Below are 20722 nucleotides of genomic sequence, written 5' to 3' on the forward strand. Positions count from 1 at the left end.
TTGGAGATCAAGTAAGGACATATACTAAAACTTAAAAAACCTTGAAGAGGACTCAAGGAGCCTTGGTGGCATAGTGGGTTATGTATCGGGTGGCTAAACATAAGGTCAGCAGTTCAAAACCACCAGCCAGTCCTTGGGAGAATAATGAGGCTTTCTATTCCTATAAAGATTTACAGTCTCAGAAACCCACAAGGGCAGTTCTACTCTGTCCTATAGGGTCGTCATGGGTCAGAGTTGACTCAATGCCAGTATGAGATGAGTTGAGAATAAGAGCCAGTTTAAGAAAGAAATATGTTGGCTTCAGTTGTGGAGATGTGACATTTGAGGTGCCTGTGAAAATATACTCCACCATTGGATAAAAGGATCTGGAACCAAGAAGAAAGATCTGGGTTGGAAAAGTAGATTTTTCTCCTAGTTGCTACTTTGCTCAAAGGAGTTTCCTCTCTAACCACTGCTGTGATCAATGTCCAATTGATGAAGGCTGGCCATAGAAGGAAGAGCTGCTTTTTCATTCTTTTTTCTGTTTTCTCTTTTTCTTTCCTCACATGCCAATGCAGCTCATTAATCAAAGCTGGTCTGAAGCATCCTCGTGGCAGAGGCCCTGGGGACTTTCAGTAATTCCTTCCCACATTACAAACAGAGATGTATTACATCCCCTTCCTTCTGATCCACAAAATAAAATATCAACCTGTAACCATCAGACTCTGGTTCGTCATCTGACTTCATTCCCTTCTGGACGCCATCGTCCCCATGACCCATTTCCGGTAACACACACACTTTTTTTTTTTTTTACTACAACGGAGTCAACCCTCAACCACCCTGCAGTCCATTAAGAGGTGTGTTGCTGGCATTCCTTGATCATGTAATTACCTATTCGAATAATCTTCCCCTTTTAACTTCTTTTGACATGCCCATACTTCCCTCAAGAATTTGCTTCAGATAAAAATAAATAAATAGATAGATATACAAATAAACAAACAAATAAATAAATAAATGAATAAATAAATAAGTAGGAATTTGCTTCAGATAACCTCCTCCCTGGGGGCCGGACGACAGAAAAGTGGGTGAAGGGAGACGTCAGGCAGTGTAAGACATGACAAGACAATAATTTATAAATTATCGTGCTCGCTTTGGCAGCACATATACTAAAATTGGAACGATACAGAGAAGAGTAGCATGGCCCCTGTGCAAGGATGACATGCAAATTTGTGAAGCGTTCCATATTTTTCAGACACAGCATGTATGCTTTGGACCTAGCTAGTAGCCTAAATAAACTGGATCTCAGCATTAAAAAAATAATTTATAAATTATCAAGGGCTCATGATGGAGGGGGGAGTGGAGAGGGAGGGGGAAAATGAGGAGCTGATGCCATGAGCTTAAGTGGAGAGCAAATGTTTTGAGAATTATAAGGGTACCGAATGTGCAAATGTGCTTTATACATTGATGTATGTATGGATTATAATAAGAGTTATATTAGCCCCAATAAAATGATTTAAAAAAGAATTTGCTTCAGTTATCCACTCATTCAATAAACATTTAAAGCACTTCCTATATGATGCATATTTATGAGATGTTTGGGACATAAACCATACCCAAGAAAGATAAAATCCACCCACCCCAAATAATGTGCAGGATATGAGAAGAGGATACTCAGAGAAGATTTGCTATATTCTGCTTTCTCCTTCCTTCCAAAAACCAACAAACCAAACTCTGCCATCTAGTTGATTCTGATGTATAGCAACCCTATGAAACAGAGTAGAACAGCCCTGGAGTGTTTCCGAGGCTGTAAATGTTTATTGGAGCAGAAAGTCTCATCCTTTGATCCCTTGGAGTAGCTGCTGGGATCACACTGCTGATTTCACAGTTAGCAGCCCAATGATGAACTCACTGTGCCACCAAGACTCTTTGCTTGGGGACTGGAAAAACCGATTCTGAATATCATCAGATTTTTTTATGCTTTATTTCATTTGCTGGTATGTTTCATATTGTTATTCTTGCCCCATCCAAATCCTGGCAGTCTTTTTTTCTGTGTTTTTTCCTCATGTTGTTCCATTTTCTTTTAGCAGGTCACTTAATCTTAGGTTGTGATTTTTAACTGTCCAAAGTTCATTCTCATTTCTAGGAAAGTTTGCTGAATCCAACATAAATACAATGGTTGCCATAGTTTCCTGGGGGCTAGCCTTTTACTCTCTACTTGTAAGACTGCATCTCCTTTCCCTTTTCCTTCTTCCCTCCCCAAAGTATTCTGAATTATGCAGGTTTTTTCTTAAGTTAATGTTTAAGCTGAATACAATCTCCCCCTGAAGAGTTACCGTATATACTTGAGTATAAGATGACCTGACTATCCACTGAGGCACCTAATTTAAAAAAAAAATCATTTTATTGGGGCCCATACATCTCTTATCACAATCCATACATATATCAATTGTGTAAAACACACTTAAATTACCTGCATCAGTCTCAATATTCGCTTTCCGCTTGGGTTCCTGAAATCAGCTATTCATTTTCCTTTTCCCCTTCCTCTCACTCCCCCCTCCCCCCTCCCTCATGAATCCTTAATAATTTATAAATTATTATTTTATCTTATCTTACGCTTCCCGGCGTCTCCCTTCACCCACTTTTCTTTGCCCATCCCCAAGAGAGGAGGTTATATGTAGATCCTTATGATCAGTTCCCCCTTTCTATCCTCCCTTCCCTTCTGGTATGGCCACTCTCACCAATGGTCCTGAGGGGTTCATCTGTCCTGGATTCCCTGTGTTTCCAGTTCCCATCTGTACCGCTGTGAATCCTCTGGTCTAACCAGGTTTGCAAGGCAGAATTGGGACCATGAAAGTTGGGGGAGGAAGCGTTTAAGAACTAGAGGAAGGTTGGGAGTGTCCTTATTGCTACACTGAACCCTGAGTGACTCATCTCCTCCCCACTACCCCTCTGCAAGGGATGTCCAGTTGTCTACATATGAGCATTGATTCCCCATCATGTGCTCCCCTCATACACAATGATATGATTCCCTCCCCCCCCCGCCTTTGGTGCTTGAAACCTGGTCCCCTCGGCCCTTCATGATCATACATGTTGGTGAGCTACTTCCATGTGGGCTTTGTTGCTTCTGGGCTAGATGGCCACTTGTTTACTTTCAAGCCTTTAAGACCCCAGATGCTATATCTCTCAATAGCTGGGCACCATCAGCCTTCTTCACCACACTTACTTATGCATACATTCATCTTCAGCGTTTATGTGGGGAAGGTGATCACACAATGATGGTTTTTGTCCTTTGGTGTCTGCTACCTGATCCCTTCAACAGCTCATGTGCACACAGGTTTGGGTGCTTCTTTGTGGACTTTGTTGCTTCTGAGCTAAATGGCGCTTGTTTACCTTCAAGCCTCTAAGACCCCAGGCGCTATATCTTTTGATAGCCGGGCACCATCAGCTTTCTTCACCACATTTGCTTATGCACACATCTGTCTTCGGCGATCATGTCGGGAAGGTGGATATCATGGAATGACCATTTAGCTGATCAAGGTGCTATTGTATTGAGGGAGTGCACGTGAGAAGGCCCAATGTCTGCCTGCTACCCTACTACTGAACCTAAAAATATATGCACATAGGTCTATTTCCCCCATAATCATAAATATATTTACATATGTACATGTTTGTGTTTAGGCTTCTCTGTATGCCCTTTGCCTCCTACTCCTTTCCTCTATTTCCTTATGCTTTCCTCCTGTTCCACTACCATGTTCAGCCTTCATTCTGGTTTCAGTAATTCCTATCACTTACCTTGCCCTTGGTCACTCCCTACCAGTCCTCCCAGCCCCTCTCTCCACTGGTTTTGAACCACTCGTTGTTCCCTTGTCTCTGTGTCGGCCAACACCTCCTCCCTTCCCCTACCTCCCACACTCTCATGACCCTCTGGGACCGTTGGTCCCGTTATTTTCTTCTCACGTTGGTTGTCCAGCCTATCTTATCTAGGTGGACCTGCAGATATATTAATATGTGCATAAAATTGGGGATGGCTTTGACAGCACCAAAGTGGCACATAAGAACATAGCGACGATGGCAGCAACACCGACAAGGTAACAGACAAAAAAGCCACTGACATACAAAATTTAAAACAGGAAAAAAAACAAGAACAACAAAAAAAGAAATAAAAAGCCTGTTAGTAGTTCAAGGTCTGTTTGTTGGCCTTTAGGAGTGCCTTCTGAACAAGTCTGATGGGGTGCCACATCCTGACCCCAAAGTCCATCCTTTATACTCCCTCGGGGCCTCCGTGCTCTGCTTCCCCTGCCAATCCATTGCACACCCCCAGTGTTTTGCCTCAGTGTGGTGGGGTCAGCTCAGTTGCACATCCCCCACTATGTCTCCGATGCTGTCCCGTGTAAGGCCATGGATCAGTGCGGGAGGTCACATCTCGCGGTGGGGCCGGCAATATGGTCCTCTCTATATATTGGGCCCTTGGAGTTGGGCTATCGTCCTCTGAGCTTGGTGGGCCAGGTATGCTCTGCTCCGTTCTTCCACCTTCCTTTGCTCCAACTTCCTTCTCAGTGTGGTGTGGTAGGTCAGTTCCTTTCCCACACCAGACGATCTATTTTCATTTTCTATGATACTCCTTTTGATGGTGGGGGGTCAGGCTAATTCTGGTTAGGGCCAGCATATGGTCCAGTCTCTTTGTGGATTCCTCCACGCATTACATTACCCTCCTGGTTTGGCGTGTCATGGTGGGGTCTGTATGCACGTTCCAGTTCTGTGGGGACACAACCAATACTCTCCCCCTGGGTGGGTTAGTGCCCTGTTCCCCCTGTGCCATCAAGTCAGTTCCTCCCTGCCCCAAGTCTCCCTCTACCAGCCTCCCTTCTCATCTTTATGTTGGACTCTCATATACCTCCCTAGTTGTGCCTTGCTCTCCCTCCAACTCGGAGGTACCTAATTTTACCACAAAAACTGCATTAAAAATGTGCTGGAAAAACTCGACTTATACTCAAGTTTATACAGTATACAGAATCTGCACGTTTTCATATACCACCAAAGCCAAGGATTTCTGGTGTAACCACTGATTTGTCAACTAAAACCTCAAGTGAGCTATCACTTTCTCTACCTCCTAGTTTCTTTGTCTACCCCCTGGACAGTGCTTAATTCAGGACACCTGAATCCTACCTCCCCCACCTCAACCCTCTGCAGATACACTGTGGTGCTCTACTTTTGAAGTCAACAACTGGAATCTGCATCACGATTTAGGGGATTCTACTTCAGCACACCAGCCATAGGCACAAGCCACAGAAATACAAAGTGAACAGATGATTTTAGTCATATTTTTTCTTTTTTCAGTACTGTCACATATCTGGAAAGGTTCGTTGCTCTTTGATTGTTTAGAGAGCTCTGAATCACCATATAAATGCAAAATTTGAAGTGTGATAAAAGGCCCTATTACTCATAGCTGTTAGGATTCAAAGTCTATATGTTTTCGCATGGGCTTCTGGGAATTTTAATAACATTTATCTTTTGGTGATCTTGACACTGAAAGCATTTGGAAATGAATTTATACAGTCAACTTATACAGCCACCCGTTCTAGTAATATGAGTATCTTAAGAAGAAATGGAAGTGACAGAAAAAGTGCAGAAAAGATAGGTAGTTAATAGAAGGGCACAGTGCAAATTTTGAAGGTCAAAATGTGGCTATTATTACGTAAATGAGAATGCACAGACAGCAGGAACCTATGAATGTGAATAAACAGGCTTGTTTAAAGTGAAAAGCCAAAAACTCTTCATGAAATTCAAAAATAATTTCCTTAAGTCTTTTTGGTATGCAATATGACCAATTTTAAAATTGAATTCGTGTAAAAATAAGGAATCCTTCATGCATTGGCATGTCATCTTTGCACAGGGGCTGTGGTACGCTTTTCTGGACTGTTCTATTTTGAGCATCTGTGCTGCTGTAGCCAGTACCTGCGTTGCCCTCTGCTGACAAGCCAAAGGCTTGTGGTTTGAATCTAACCCACAGCAGTGTGGAAAAGGCAAGCCTGGTGGTATGCATCCAGAAAAGACCACCAGCAAGAATCCAAAGGAGAAGTCCTATCTGGTAACAAAAAGGAGTCTCTGAAATCACAAAATTACAACAAAAATTAAATCTACCACCCAAACAGTCTAAGGTTGATGAAGTAGTAGATGCTATTATGGCCAAGGCCATGGAATTAATTTGAAATCAAGGTATATTTCATTCTGTTTCAATAATACACCTAGCATTGAGTCCATTATTTTGAAATCACCTATCTAGATCAGTACAATGCTGGATATAGCTATTTACATTAATTATCATAATTCCAAATCAAAGCTGCTGGACTGGGGAAATGTTCAAAAGCTACATTCCTCAATACAGTGTTATTTGTGAAAGAGAAACCAAAAACCAAATATGGTCCAGCCACACACAGAAATATGAGTGAAAAATATATACCCAACACACAAAAATGCTATGTGGACGACTGCCCCTCCCCCCCAGAAGAATTTACTTTAGAGAACTGCATTGAAGCTGCAGCTCAGGAAGAGGGACGTGTCTGATCAGAACACATGGGAGCAAATGAATGGGGAGGAAGAGAGAGTGGAGCACATCCTGGCCCACCAGGCCCAGAGGATGATGTCCCTGATCAGAGTGGACACTATGGCTGATCCCAGTAGGAGACACTCCTTCCCTTGATGGCTCAGGCCCCTAAGGGGGAAAACACTGGAGACTCAGTATCAGGACTGTCATAGGACTAACCCTGTGACACCGAGGCACACCACTGAAAGCGTGCGGCAGAGCAACCATGCTAGCAGAGCAGGGAGCCCCCGAGGGAGTACAAAGGACAGACTCTGGGCCCAGAGCATGGTACCCCATTGGACCTGACTGAAGGACATGCCTAGAGATCACTGTACCACCAGGTCCCTTTTAACTTATCTGTAAGTGTACTGAATCAACAAAACGGGTTGTAACATTCTCCATTTTAATATATGACTCTTGAAAATAATTTAAAATGCTAGATGGGTACCCATAAAAGGTATATTTTCTATTACATACAAATAGCTACATTTTAAAGAAAATTTTACAGGGAACTGAACATATTTTTTTTATTTTATCCCACATGATCATTGCACCATCCCGTGGAAGGAGATAAGGCAAGGCATTATCCACATTTTACCAAGGAGAGGACAATACTTCAACTGACTAGCTATCACTCAGCTAGAATATGGACAGGTCTGAGTTTAACCTTAGGAATATTATTCCCAGACCCTGCAACCTCCCACACAGAACAGGAAAACACTTAGAGAAGCAAGATACCTTATGGTAATACACACACACACACACACACATTGAAGATGCGTAATCTATTCCACTATATGCTCTCATTTATGTTCTCTCAGTGAGGTGTCTCCCTTTTTGAAGAAAAAAATGCAGTCACATAAAAGTATTAGGAAGCTACTGACAGCGCTTACGTTTGCTTTGCCTTGGGAAGACTAGCATAGAGTAGCCTTTAAAACAGTGGTTCTCAAACTTCCTAAAGCCGCAGCCCTTTCATACAGTTCCTCATGTTGTGGTGACCCCCCCAACCATAACATGATTTTTGTTGCTACTTCATAACTTTCGTTTTGCTACTGTTATGAATCGGGTGACCCCTGTGAAAGGGTCCTTGGAACCCCAATGGGGTCACGACCCACAGCTTGAGAACCACTGCTTTAAAACAATGAAATGAACTAATAGTAAATAGTTGACTTTTCAGAAATGCTAAAATGAGAAAGAAGACAACAAGTACTTTGGGGGCTGCCAAATCATACTAACAAAGGACCATCTATTCTACTTACTTGGCAAGTTGATGCTGTATAGCACTGTCGTCATTTTGGGACACAGAGAGGGGAGATGGCTTTAGTTGCACCACATACAAAGTATATGACTTAGAATAAACAAAGTTAAATGACACCAAGCCTCTGGTTCATCATCTGAAAAATGGAAGTCTTTATTGACGGTGTTGAGTGGAGATGAAGCGAGATAATACGTCATTTCAGGAAGGGAGTGATCATTCTTCTTGCTAGTTTCAACTGCTTGTTTTTAAAAGGCTTTTATCACCCACCCCAAATCAAGTTATTTCTTCTACCAATGCTGTTATTCTAGATGCAGCCTCATAAATTTTACAATTTACTGTTAGTATTACAAAGAATGAGCAACTCATCTCTCATTCACATATAATAAATGCATTATAAACAGCACCCCCAACCAGTTCATTCCACTGTGACACCCAGCTAAGATTTTGAATTTCTACCCCAGGAATACTGTATCTGAATCATAATTTTAACACGTTCCCTAGATGGTATATACTATTATGTGACATGATACAGGGGTTAGAAGGACGACTAAGGATTATGCTAAAATGTAGATTGAGATTCAGCATATCTGTGGTGGAAAAGCAAATTCTCAACAGGGTTCCTTCTTAAATGAACCATGTAGAAACCTTGGTTATAAAATCAATTTATATCAACTTTAAAAATAATATAAGCAGGTTGGAATACTTTGACTTAAAATATTTTAAATGTATCTTTAATCACAAAGAAATCAACAAGAAAATTTAAAATAACATATACCTTTAATGACTTAGAAAGATACATATATTGTGTGTGTGCATCATACACACATCATTCTAAAATATAAACCAATCTAATTTAGTAATTCTGTTCCATTTACTCAAGTAATTATCATGTGTAAACAGTCCAAAGCTCATACACTTTCCATCTGACTCACAAGGTTAATATGCTCCACAATTGATGGAATATAAGCTGCCTGTGTACGTGCAGATTTGAGGAACCATGGACATTCTCGCTCTCATACCATCCACCCTTCCTATAGCCAACACAGAAATATCACTTGGACTACACAAATATTGTCTAACTACCATCTACATGTACAAATATTTTCTAATAAAATTATCATCTGGAAACATTATACCTTGACCTTAATCCACAGAATTGTTCTCAGCTCTTACCTAAAAGAGATCCTTGTGCTACTGAAGCACAGGTAGGCCTAGAATGCAGGAACATTGCAAGAATAGGATAATAAAGGCGTTGTGGTGAGGGTGTGTTGTAGTTGGGACATGTTAGCAGTAAAGAACAGTGCCTACAGAATGACATCCTGTTTGGTCAGCAAAGTAGACGAAGGTCCTCATGTGGCTGAAGTGACATGGTGGCTAGAACAAAGAGCTGAAACACAACTGTGATGACGTCCCTGGAGCAGGCAGTGTTCTGTTATGTTGTATGTAGGGTTGTAATGAGTTGGGATTGATTTAATGGCTCCTAACAGCAACAACCAACCACTTGTCTTTATGTGTGCCTAGCTTCTGTGTTGCTGTGATGCTGAAAACTTGGTCAATGATATGCCAAATGCCAACAGAGGCAGCCAAAGTGAACAAGTTTCAGAAGAGCTTCCAGACTAAAAACAATGAAGAAGAATTCTGTTCCCCACTTTGGAGGAAGTAGGTACCTGACAACCTTATGCATAGCATGGAAACATTGTCAGATATGAAAGGCCTAAAGAATGGAAGCAGAACCTTGTTGGAGACAGTGCCAGAAATGGGCCCCTCAAGTCCATGTACTTGAAATGTGACTGAGGAGAAACTAAGTCGGGGGAAGCCAGTGGGAGTAGAGCCTTCAAAGTCTTCATTTGCTAATGGGGTAATACTCAAGGTAAAGAGAAACTGCTGCAAAAATCTTCTAAGAATCAGAACTGAAAAAATGCAAAGTATGAATCTAGGAAAATTGGAGGTTATCAAAAATGAAATGGAACTCATAAAGGTCAATGTCCTAGGCATTATTGAGCTGAAATGAACTGATGTTTCCTATTTTGAATCAGAAAATAAAATTATTTACTATGCCAGGAATAGCACATTCAAGAGGAATAGGTTAATATCAATTGTCAAACAGAAAATCACAAAATCAATCATCAAGTATAATGTTGACTGTGATAAGATTATATCTACCCACATTCAAGGAAATCCAATCAACCCAAACCACATTCAAATGAATGCACCAACCACCAAAGTAAGCAAGAAACTGAAGCATTCTACCAACACGTTCAATCAGAAATTGATCAAACATGTAATCAAGATTCATTGATAATTATTGGTGATTGGAATGTAAGATTTGGAACCAAAGAGGAAGGAACAATAGTTGGGGAGGGGGATGGTCTTGGTAACAGAAAAGAAGTTGGAGACTGCATGATAGAACTTTGCAAGACCAATTACTTGTTCATAGCAAATACGCTTTGTGACCACACAAAAGGCATGTCTATAGATGAACATCCCCAAATAGAATACACAGAAATCAAACTGACTATATCTGTGGGAAGGCATGCTGGGGAAGCCCAATAAGATAGTTAACGTTTATTGTGCCAACTTGGCCAATGTGGGATCAATTTAAAGGCAGAGAGATAAATGGCTCGGAGAGCCTTGCCTTTCTGGTCTCTTTCTCTTTGATCCTCAGACCAGTGTGCAGCTGCCTTGCTTGTTCTGTGCCTCAATTTGCAACCTACACTACTTGTGGACACCTAACCCATGAACTGTGTCACTATAACTTGAAGTTCCTTCAAGACCTGCTTTGCCACACTATTGGAATATATATCTCTTGAACTGGGGACTGTCGGACCCCATTATCTGGCTGACTGTTGGTGACCTACCTGCCTTACTGTTTGCTGCCTGTGGCCAGATAGCCTGAATTGCTCAACAGAGGACTACCAGGTAGCCCTTAAGACTTGAAGGACTTCTAGTGTCTCGCGGGAGTGAGTTGCACTGAGCCATTTGTACTGCTTTATAAATTAATTAACAGTTTATTTCTTATGTTATATGTCTATTTATCTGTATAAATATTTAAAAATTATCAGCATTCTGGTTTTGTTTCTCTAGAAAACCCTATCTAACATACCCAATATATGCAGCTTAAACCAGGCCAGTGACTGACTGTGAAACAGACCATCAATTGCTCATATTTTAAGTTCAAAATAAAGCTTAAGAAAATTAAAACAAGTCTGCAAGAGTCAAAGTAAAATTTTGAGTCTATTCCCTATGAATTTCAAGAGCATTTCATGAACAGATTTGATTCATTGAACACTGTGTTAGAGTTCTCGAGAGAAACAAAACCATGACACTATGATTATATAGTTATATAGATACAGCATGAAGGAATATAACGGCTAATTAGTCACATAGCAGTACAGAGGGTTCAGTTCAACTCACTTCCATGAAACAGTTAATATACTGGAAGTCCTTAACTCAAGAGGGTTGCTGGGTCCAAAGTCAAGGAATCAGACAGCTGAGTCTTCCGTAGAGCTATGCAGACAGACTGACCACAGGTAGCAAACATCAAGGCGGGTCACAAACAGTCAGCCAGCTGAAGTGATGTATACAACAGCAGTGTGGTGAAGCAGGTCTCAAAGGAACCTCAAGCGCTAGCAACACGGCCCGCGGGTTGGGTGTTCCACAGTTAGTGTAGCTCGAAAGTTGAGGTAGAGAACTAGCGAAGGCAGCCACACACTAGTCCAATGACCAGAAAGTAAGAGACAGAGAGGTGGGGCTCGCTGAGCCATTTATCTCTTTGCCCTCCAATCAAACTGTGATCAAACTGTGGCAGAACATGTGACAAGCTGTTGGGGGGCATTAAGTACATCATCCATGAAGAAAGAAAGAGATCATTAGAAAGACAATAAAGTGGGGGAAAGTTCAAAGTGAATGCTGAAGAAGCTCTGTAGCTTGCTCTTGAATGAAAGAAATGAAGTCAAATAGCTGAAAAGAAAATTTCAAAGAACAGCTCAAGAAGACAAAGCCAAATATGATAATGAAATGCAGAAAACAAAAGGGAAGAACACTCTCTTTATCTTAAAAGGAAAGAACTCAAGAAAAAAGGCACACCTTGAGTTGCAATCTATGGGGAAAATATTTAATGATGCAGGAAACATCAAGAGAAGATGAAAAAGAATACACAGTCAAAGTACCAGAAAGAACTAGTCGACATCCCACCATTGCAGAAGATAATATATGAGCAAGAAGGAAAGATACTGAAGGGAGAATTTCAAGCTGCACTGAAAGTACTGTCCAAAAACATGGTGCAGGAATTGATCAAATAAAGCACTGGAAGCACCCACTCATCTACGTCAGAAAATTTGGAAAATAGATACATGGCCAACTGACTGGAAGAGAACCCTATTAGTGCCCACTCCACAGAAAGGTGACCCAATAAAATGCTCACACTATACAACAATATCATTGATATCCCAGGCAAGTAAAATTGTACTAAGATCCTCCAACACCTGTAGTAGGAGTACATTGACAGGGAGCTGCCAGAAGTGCTGGCTGGGCTCAGAATGAAACAAGGGTATCATTGTTGATGGCAGAGGGGTTTTGATACAAAGCCAAGAATACCAGAAAGATGTTTGCTTGTGTTTCATTGACTATGCAATGACATTCTATTGTGTGAACCATAATCAACTATGGGTAACCTTGAGAAGAATGACAATTCCAGAACACTTCATTATGCTCATTTGGAACTTGTACATGGATCAAGAGGCAGTTATTCTAATAAAATAAGGGAAAGCTGCATGGTTTAAAATTAGGAAAGGTGTGCATCAGGGTTGATCCTCTCACCATACTTGTTCAATCTGTGTGCTGAGCAAATAATCAGAAAAGCTGGTTTATATAAAGAAGAATGTGGCATCAGGATTTGAGGAAGGCTTATTAACCATCTGAGAAATACAGCGGACATAATCTTGCTTGCTGAAAGTAAGGAGGTTTTGAAGTACATGCTAATTAAGATCAAGGACTGTAACCTTGGGTATGGATTATGACTCAATTAAAAAGAAGGCCAAAATCCTCACAACTGGCCCAAAAGGTAACATCATGATAAATGGAGAAGAGGTTGATGGTGTTAAGGATTTTGTCTTGTTTGAATTCAAAATCAATGCAAGCAGTGCAAAGAGATCAAACGATGTGTTGTATTAAGTAAATCTGCTGCGCAAAAAAATTCTTTAAAGTATTGAAAAGTAAGGATGTTACTTTGAAAACTGGGCTGTGCCTAAACCAAGCAATGGTATTTCACATTGGCTCATATGCATGTGAAATTTGGATATTGAGTAAGGCATATCAAAGAACTGATGCATTTGAATTGTGGTGCTGAACAAGAATTTGAAAGTACCATTGACTGCTAAAAGGTCAACCCATTCTGCTTTGGAGGAAGTATGGACAGAGTGCTCCGCAGAGGCAAGGATGGCAAGATTTAGTCTTGCATACTTTGGACATGTTGTCAGGAGAGACCGGTCCTTAAGGAAGGACATCATGCTCAGAAAAGTGGAGTGGCGGTGCAAAAGAGAAAGGTTCTCAATGAGATGGATGGACACCCTGCCTGCGACAATGGAGTTAGGAATGGGAACAATTGTAAGGATGGTGAAGGACCATATAGTGTTCAGTTCTGTTTGCATAGGGTCGCTATGGGCTGGAACTGACTCAACAACAAAAACCAATGTCTCTAGTCCCAAATCAATCAGATATGCACTCAAGATGAACTTATAATTATTGGCTATTGGAATGCAAATTTTGGAAATACAGAGGCAGGTGCAGTAGTTGGAAAATATAGTCTTGGTGATAGAAATAAGTTTGGAGATTATGTAACAGAGAGTATTTTGTAAGATCAATGACTTGTTCATAGAAAAATCCTTTTATTCAACAACACAATTGGTAAAATAAAAGCCTGTACAACGTTAGACCTTTCTCCATGTGTCATGATATATGCAAGGTCTTATTTTGGCTCTCATGGACTTGTTTTCATTTTCTCCTGCTTCAACCTGAAGAAGTTGGTAGAATTCTTCAATTTCTATATCACTAGCTTTAATGGTTGTTGCATAAATTTGAATAATAGTTGTACTGACTGGATTTCCAAGTACTCAGACAGATATAATCCAAACACAGACAGCATTGTACTTCAAGGTAGATATTGAACAGGACTTTTTGATGATGCATGAGATATCATTTCTAGACTAGAAAGACATAGGATTTTCTGATCCAAAATGGCCTATTGCAGTCCACGTTAGATCATTAAAGCCTAGAATATTGATCTTTATGTCTTCCATTTCATTTTTTATTTTTTCCACCTTTCATAGATTTATAATTCATTCATTCCAAGTTCCAATAATTAATATGCCAATTCTCTCAACTCTACTTTGAGAAGGAAGTTCTTCCTCAGTTATATTTTGAGTGCCTTCTGACGTAAGGGGCTCATCTTCTGGTACTATAGCTGATTATGTTTTGCTGCTATTCACGAGGTTTTCAGTGTCTTACAATGTTTCAATGTCATCCATGAGGCTTCCAGTGGCTAATTCCTCTAAAGTGGACAGTCTATTCCTTCTCTGTCCTCTGTTCTTCGTCTGCAAAGCTCAGCTGAAAACTGTTCAGTTCGGCTGCTCCTGCTGGTACTTGAAATAGCAGCGGCAAAGCCACCACAGTAAAACAAACCGACAGACAAATTGTGGTAGGAGCAGATAGCCTCATCTCTCTGCCACAGAGTAGCTTATGGTCTTGAACCACCAACCTTGTGTTTAGAAGCCCAATGCTAACCCTACAGGGCCACTGGGGCTCATTAGAATCCTTTTATATTGAAGTCCAGGCTGAATATTTTCCTTAGTTTCTTTCCTTTAAGAAACACTAAGAGTACTTTCTATTTTGGGCTTTCTAACTCAAGGTCTTTGCACAGCTTATTGTAATGCTTCAAGTTGTCTTTCAGGCTGCCCTTTGAAATCTTTTCTTCAGCTGTTTCTCTTATCATTTCTTCCATTCACTCTCACTACTCTGTAGTCAAGAGGAAGTTTGAGAGTCTCTTCTGACATTCACTCTCCTATTTATTTTTAATGATCTTTGTTCATCTGCAAAGTTCTTCATGCAGTCCAACAACATGTCTGGTCATCTGTCACTAGTGTTCAATGTATCAAAAATGTCCTTGAGTTGGTCTCTAAATTCAGGTGGGACTTACTTAAGGTCATATTTTGGCTCGTGTGGATTTGTTTTAATTTTCTTCAGCTCTCACCTCAACATGTATATCAGTTATTGATTATATGTTTCACAGTCAGTCCCTGGCCAGTTTTGGTTGATGATATGGAGCATTTCCATGGTCTCTGTGGGGGGAGGTCAGATGCTCACGAGCATCCTCCCTGAGAGCAATAAGCTGCCCTACTCCCTGCAGTCATTGATTTGGTTCCTGTAGGTGGAGTTCACACCCTACTGATAATGGTTCCTATGGAGATCCAGAGAACAGGTCAAAGTTAAGCTGCCATCCTACATCTAGGATTCCTCCCATCTTGTCACATGTATACCCCCAATCCCTCCTCTTCCTATTGCATGTATGTCCCTAGAGTGACCACCTCCCCTCATTGCTCTATAACCTATAACGCAACCCCTTTCTGTGACGTATGTCTTTTCCTGTAATTAGTGGGCTTGCATGCTCCCCAAAGGTATATAAGCCTGGGTTAGCAATAGAGGCTCTCTCACTGGTCTCTCTCCCACCCTCACTCTCTCAGCTCCTCTCCTCTCCCATCCTCACTCCCTTGTTCCCTGGCCCTCTTTCCCTCCCCGCTTTCTCCACGTGGACCATCAAGCAGGACTGAGGTGAGCATGCTACTATGAAATGTGTCTGACTCCATTATTGCAATATCTCTTTCATCTCTCACACTCTCGATGACTTCAATATAATATACTTATATATCTCAACCGTACAATTGTGCTTACTGAACCCGTGATTAGTGGTGGGGGGGCTGACACACTCAAATAATACCACAGGTCTCCTTCCACAGACATAGTCAGTTTTGATGTGTATTCCTTATGGGGAAGTTGATGTATATATTCACCATTTATGTTCGTTTACAAATGGATTTGCATTGAAGAAGCTGTTGGTCTTGCACAATTCTATCAGGAGATCTACAGCTTCAATTCTAATGAAAGGTCTTTGGAGGACTCCACATCAATTATTCTTCATTTTTCTGGGCAGATATTGGGAGAATTCTCTATCCTTTTACATTTGGGTGCTCTATCACATGGGTGTGAGACCAAGTTGGAGAAAGAAGGCAATAGAGGAGGAAATACAACAAAGAACCACATGGACCGGAAGTCAGAGCCATTGGATGAAGCAGCCCTGAAACCCACCCAACATTTGAATTTTACCACGTGTGGACCAGTGCAGTTCTCCCTTATAGGCCAGGTGGAGTGGATTTTCAGTTCCTTGCAAATGGGGCAAAGACAAAGACAAAATGTTATGTTGTTTTTGTTCCACTACAACTGTGCTCTGAGTAGACTTTTTTATCACAAGCATGTACCCCACCTATCGCTAGGTGCAGTGACAGGTGGTCAGAAAAAAGACATAAGAGTGTCCAAAACAATGCTGTGCAAGCTGATAAAATCTAGGCTGGAATATGCCTGCCTTTTCTATGCTGGCAATTTCCTTCCCCTGGATTGCATTCTCTCCCCCTTAAGATCATCTACAAACTGGCGAAAAGTTCTACAAAAATGTCACCTTCATTTTGCACTAATTTGAATACATAATTATTCATCCATCTAAGGAAAACAATCCATTTTAGAAAATTAATTATTGAGTGTATAAAGTGCTTTCATTCTTAGAATCCATAATGTGAATTGGCTGGATCATAATTAATGCTTTCTAGCATAACTCTTATAAAGGTATCTCTCCAATCAGATCTGACAGCCTACTTGCCCAACTTGGCTCTTTTGTCATCAAGATCTTAATAAAACAGAAATGAACTTGAAAGTTATTCTAAATAGGAATTTAAAATTGAATATAGTGTTCCTATCTATTATCTAATATTTTGTTTACCTAACTAATATTACCAATGTCATAACAAGAAAAGAAGAAATAGCTTACATTGTTTTTTCCCACAAAACTATCTACTAATCCCTTCAAAAATAACAGATCATGAATGGAAAGAACTAAACAAAATTGTACAGCACAAATTCTCTCCTATGCCTTTTTCTTTTACAGTTTGATTTTTTTATACTTAAAGAACATCTGTGACCATCTAAGATACAATTATGAAATATAGCCGGAATGTGCCTTTGAAAGAGAATATGGCAAGACTTCTTCTCATATCCGTTGGATATGTTATCTAGAGATCAGTCCCTGGAAAAAGACAGCACATTTGATGAAGTAGGAAGAGAAACCAATACATTGTTGAAAAGTAAATAAATGTATCCACAAAAAATAAATAAAAGAACATCCATGATAATTTGTTAAATAATATTTTGAGATAAAAATTCATTGTATGATACATTACCAATAATATAATATATAGGTCCTGCAAACAGTTTGTGCTTGATTATTAAACTGAATGTGGGCATTTCAAACCCACCCAGTGATCTGCTTCCCAAAAGATTGCAGCTGAGAAAGCCTATGGAGCAGTTTTATCATGTAATATATGTGATTGTCATGAGTCTAAATGTACTCAATGGAAACAGGTCTTTCAGTATAATAAATATGTAGGAATCTATCTTAGGCCATATCCAATGACCTCTCATTATCAAGCTCCTTTTACAATTCTTACTAAGGGATTTCGGAGTAGATACCACTCCCCACCTAATAGGAATGCTTCAGGAAAGGACCATAACCACATCTCAAATATATTTCCAGTCCCTCCAAGTTATTAGACTTTGCATCCTTGTATACATTCTTGCTTAAATTAAAATAGAACCATCCACTCTCGACATTATTATTCCAAGGCTCTTTTGGAGGGAATTCGCTCTGTTGTCATTGCACTCATCTCTGTAGTTAACACTTTGCCTCGCTTGTTCGCGGGAAATGAATATTGTCAACCTTCTGATAAGCCAACCTGCTGCCGGGCCCAATAAGGATTTCCCTCAATCTGTTGCTGCCGGCTATGTTTGTCTGGATGGAACATTATCTTCCGCCAGCTTACGAGGGAGATATGAATGCACACAAATGTAAACAGGAAAAATGTAAACCCATAAGACATCCCTGACTAGGGCTTATGTATCTATAAAATGCAGGAACTCCACAACGAAGAGGCTAAGCCTCCGGGCAGTTATCAATCCCACTATCCATATGCAATGTTTAACCCTAAAAGGAATGCAAAGTCAGTATGTCTGTTGTTTCAGAATGCCTTCCACCCAGCCCGTTTACACCACATGGCAGGTACGCTCACCTGGAGGACTAAATGGCCAGGAGACTCGGGAGGCTGATTGATAAGGTTGCAAAACAGGATTTAATATATTTGCTCTCCACATCCTAAACCTTCCATAAGTACCCTCAGACAGAGGTCCCGGCTGACCATGATTTCGGAGCTTATGTAAACTCTTGAAAGAAAGGCAATCATGGTATTATTTAAATCCTACCCTTTTAGCATACAGCTGCAGGTTTATTGTCCAGAGAGCTACAGCTTTGATTGCTCTGCTACAGTGGTTTCTCTGGCCCCTACCACCACCTTCAAAGTGGTTTTGACAGAAACATTGAAGTAAGGGAATCTAAGGAATTTTAAACAAGAAGGATTAGGAGTAAGATCTAACAGATCTATCAACTTAGGAGGGTTTTAAACACAAAGGATATTTCCAAAGGAGCTATAAAATTACCCCACTTCTAAGGCTTGGGTCAACTAACAGTAAACAAAATAATTCAAGAAGGATCCTGAGACAAGGCTGGTCAAAATAAAACTAAACACCTCTTACATTCATGGGACCCTTCAGAGAAGGATGCTTGGTATAAAACACAATGCCATAAGCATCGTAAGATGAAATTATGCGACTTGGTGGAGGGGAGAGGGGTGGCAACTACTTTTTACAAATTAAGAGAGAGAAAGAGAGAGAGAGAGAGAGAGAGAGAGAGAGAGAGGCAACAAAGACAGATAATTTACGGAACATCCATTTGTATTTTTATTAAAAGTCTTAAGGACGAAAACCATTAGCATTCATGTAGAAATGCCAGACCAAGTGTTTACAGTGACGTGACAAATCAAATGTTGTTGAGACAAGTCATTGTCTAGGTTTCAGAAGGAAGCATCTTGTGAAAAAGTCATCAGAGAAAAAATCCTGATTTCTATTTAAGATACAGTCAGGAAAAACATGCTTTAAAGACAAATGCCGGATGCCTGCAACCTGTATGATAAGATGAAGTCCCAAATACTGTCCAGGCTTTTTATTTTAAAAGAAATTCAGCGGCACCTAATCCTGTCAAAATTGTAGAATCTAAAACACACACCCATTCCCCTAGCTTTTCAATAGTCCTTTCCACCTGCCTCAAGTCTGGTCTGAAATTAGCCCTCTGGGAAGGGAAGTAAGAGGGGTGTTAGAAATCACTGCGCTCTGTCAAGTCCAAAAGCAAGCAGGTCAATCGCTCTGAGGCTCAAAAAGCTTCCTCCCTAAGGCAGAAGAATGTTTGCTTACACCTTTATAAATAAAGTTATGCCAAGCTGTGAGGAAAATATATTCCTATCTATAGGGGCAGTTAGGGAGCCAGCCTGTGCATCTTCAATGTAATCTATTTCAACACAAAGGACAGTCTCACCAGCTTCCTCCTGGGACAGTAAATAATCACTAATCATCCCAGATGGTGCGAATCTAAACTTATCAGTGACAGATAATAAATCAGAGCACGCTATTACAGTTCCAATGATTTCCCACCCATGGGACATTCAGACTGCTACGTAGCATAGATAGTTACAGATACTTCCAAGATATTAATCATGCTTGGGATAAATCCTTGAAACAAATATTAAAAATATTTTCATCACATATATTGCCAAATGCCTGAAAGGGACTGATTTGGTCCTGGGCTCATAAAAATGTTAGAATTTCAGACAAATTGTTCTTTTTAGAATAAACAAAAGTGATAATCCACTAGTCACTTTATAGCAAGAAACACTCTCCCACTCTCATCACTTGCAGGTTCTCGAATTGTGGTCAGACCCGAGATTGAATTTTATATTCAAGAGAATTGAAGTTTACATGTTAATCATTTCAATTAGTTCCTTGGGAGGGGGCCAACTGTCCTTTTATAAATGAATGCAATATCCACTCCAGACATAATTGTGAAGCAAGTAAATTTCTAGGATGCATGCTTATTCTTTTCTTAATGCTTATTTCCACATTTTAGCTCACTTTTAGAAAGCAGGTCTTTTACAGCACCCCAATTCAGGACTGCTGTCTATGGGATAAGACCTCTGGTTACTTATTTTTCCCAGTATTTCTTCAAAGTTTACTCCTCCTATGCCCTATTTTCTTCAAATCAAGAACTTCACTATCTATACTCTTTAACTAAGTCAGTCCCAGGTGTTATCAACCCAAAACAACATTAACGGAAACTTGTCTTCACCAATAATATAGCTTGAACTCTTAGGACTGAAAAGAAGGAGTGTGTTAAGATGGAATGATGAAATATAACTTCGCGTCTTTCTGGTCTATGGTATATGGATAACTAACTTAAGTCTAGAGAGGGTCAAGAGATAATAGGTGAAGCCAGGGCATGTAGACCATCAACATGAGTTGATGCAGACACTTTAAAGAACTATATACTGAGAAGAACATAGAACACTTGCTTTTATTTCCTCTAGATGTTCTTGAAACTTTCCATCATTTGAACACCTAAATCACTCCTCAATTTCTAACCATTTAGCGTTAGATCAGGCAATCAGCTTACTCTATTTTGAAAATAGCACATTAACTCTAAT

General features: G+C 40.2%; 2 non-coding genes across 2 annotated transcripts; one reads left to right on the forward strand and one right to left on the reverse strand.

Moving 5' to 3' along the window:
* The first annotated feature begins 1121 nt into the window (after nt 1-1121).
* On the forward strand, nt 1122-1228 carry LOC142435201 (U6 spliceosomal RNA). Its single transcript, XR_012781305.1, has one exon. It is a non-coding gene; the product is annotated as a U6 spliceosomal RNA (small nuclear RNA).
* A 4599-nt stretch (nt 1229-5827) lies between these two features.
* Nucleotides 5828-5934, reverse strand: LOC142435254 (U6 spliceosomal RNA). Its single transcript, XR_012781350.1, has one exon. It is a non-coding gene; the product is annotated as a U6 spliceosomal RNA (small nuclear RNA).
* Between the last annotated feature and the right edge of the window lie 14788 nt (nt 5935-20722).

This window comes from Tenrec ecaudatus, chromosome X, assembly GCF_050624435.1.
Source record: "Tenrec ecaudatus isolate mTenEca1 chromosome X, mTenEca1.hap1, whole genome shotgun sequence".
NCBI classification, from domain to species: Eukaryota; Metazoa; Chordata; class Mammalia; order Afrosoricida; family Tenrecidae; genus Tenrec; species Tenrec ecaudatus.